Here is a 2,444-nt window from a genome sequence, read left to right as displayed (position 1 = left end):
TTTATTATAGAAATTAAGAATCTTATATTCATCAGATACATACTTATAATTGAAGAAAAAAAAATTATTCTTACTTATTATCTAGTCCAAGTTGTAGCATTCTTAATTATACTGTTTGTCATAATTATCAACCCAGTAATTTTAAATTCTAGACATTCAATATTAATATTATCTCTATTTTTAACAGTTAGAATCCCCCCTTTTTATTTATGAATAATTCTTTAAGCAAATGTATAAACTGGCAGGCAATGGCACTTTTACTAACTTTACAAAATTTGCATCGACTTATTATTTAGTATCTTACAGAGATTACAAGACCAATCTTTATATTCTTAATAATAACAATATATTCTATATATTTTTAAATATTACAATAATTGTTTCTCCTGTTTCTATAAGTAACATTTAAAAAACGAAAATCTTACTTAGAGATTTCTACATTCATAAAACAAGATAAATTAGTATACTTTTTTAATTAAAACATCAAATGTGCTTTATAAACTGTTTTACTTACTCTACCATTTTACTTGTAATTAGTTTAAGTTTTAATAAAATTAACACTTACCTTAAATTATTCCACCACACTATCAAAAAATTAAATTTTATATTTCCAGTAATAATAATAAACTTATCAAGAATGCCACCATTTCGTCTTTTTATCTTCAAATAAATCACAACTTACATTATTATTAAAATTTCAAATATTAAGATAGTAATAATCCTTCTCTTATTTCATTCCTTGTTAATACCATTTATCCACATTAAAATAATTTCATGATCCATAGTTGTAAACAACTTTAAATCTACATTTACACAAAAAAATCGAGTTTTGATTTAAATAATTATGTCTGTATTATCTAAACCTTAGTTATGCCCTTAATTATAATACTTTAAAAGTAACAGTTAAAAATTTTAAGTTATTATTAAACTATAAACCTTCAAAGTTTAAAAAATAAGTATTTTATAACTTCTAAACATTTTACTCGAAACTGATAGTTTTACATTTGCAATCTAAAATTTATACTGATATATACAATGATTATTACCTAAAATTCTATTCATAAAGTAAATACCCTAAAATTTCTTTAGTATTAGAAAATTATTTCTTAGATAAATTTACAATTTATTACTTAAATCAAACATAGCACTCTAATTTTTATAATTAAATATAGTACCAATATATATACTCGTACATAAATATTTTATGAAGAAATGACTATACTCAACAAATCATAAAGTTGCAATTCGTTACTTTATATCTCCCGTATAAGCAGGTATGATCGAGTCATAAATAAGAATAATTATTCGAAGTGAACTTGAATTATGCGGAGCAATCATTAACAATGACCTACTTTATAATTCTATTGTAACAGGACACGCATTTATTATAATTTTTTCCACAGGTATGCCATTTATAATTGAAAAAATTAGAAATTTCTTTGTGCCTTTAATGATTGGGTCAGCAGACAAAGCTTACTCACATATAAATAACATAAGTAATAAATATATATTCGGTCATGAAAGNCGTTCGCTAGGTGTTGTGCGGAAATTGAACGTGTATATATATACATATATACGTGTTCACGTGTAAATTTTTACACGTAAAATTCGAATTGTAATAACAATTCTAAAATTCATATAGGATGCTATACTTGCATCTCGTATATGAGAAATACCAAATACCACCCTAATTGAAATTATATTGATATTGCAAAAAAAACTCCTTGGCCAGGAATCGAACCTGGATTCTTCAACTTTTTGTGCCATCGTCTTTTCTATTAGTATACTCCTTACTTTAAGAAGATTTAGTAGTTCAAGTGTTGGAACTGGTTGAACAGTATATCCTCCTTTATCCTCAAATATTTTTCACAGAGATGCGTCAGTAAATTTAGCAATTTTTTTTCTACATAGTGCAACAATTTTTTCAATTATAGAAGCTATTAACTTCATCTCTACAATTATTAATATAACTCATAAAAATTTTTCCATAGACAAAACTCCTTTAATAGTCTGATTGATCTTAATTACACCTATTCTGCTTGGTTTATCACTACCTGTGCTAGCTAGTGCAATAACTATGCTTTCAAAAGATCAATACTTAAATACCTTTCATGAGGAGGAAATGCAATCCTATACCAACATTTATTCAGAGTTTTTGGACATCCAGAAGTTTATTTTTTTATCTTACTAGGATTTGGAATAATCTCTTATATTATAAGTGAAAAAAATAAAAAAAAAAACTTTAGGTGTCACATCCGTGGACTTAGATGTTTAAGCACTTATTGTATCGAGTTTTCTTTTCTTTTTCTTTTTCAGTTTTACTTTATTACAGTAGTCGGTAAGTTACCAGCCTTGAACATATACCATGGTCGGTAATATACCATGGTCGGTAATGTACCATGGTCGGTAATTTACCATTGTCGGTAATGTACCATGGTCGGTAA

General features: G+C 25.9%; 1 pseudogene; it reads left to right on the top strand.

The window, feature by feature from the left end:
- The first annotated feature begins 1,405 nt into the window (after window positions 1–1,405).
- The window catches only part of LOC109862268, a 3,516-nt pseudogene continuing 2,477 nt past the window's right edge, over window positions 1,406–2,444 (top strand).

Source organism: Pseudomyrmex gracilis, unplaced genomic scaffold, assembly GCF_002006095.1.
Source record: "Pseudomyrmex gracilis isolate BER0280 unplaced genomic scaffold, ASM200609v1 scaffold_1562, whole genome shotgun sequence".
NCBI classification, from domain to species: domain Eukaryota; kingdom Metazoa; phylum Arthropoda; class Insecta; order Hymenoptera; family Formicidae; genus Pseudomyrmex; species Pseudomyrmex gracilis.
Note: the sequence above shows the minus strand (reverse complement) of the source record. Positions and strands in the feature narration are given on the sequence as shown.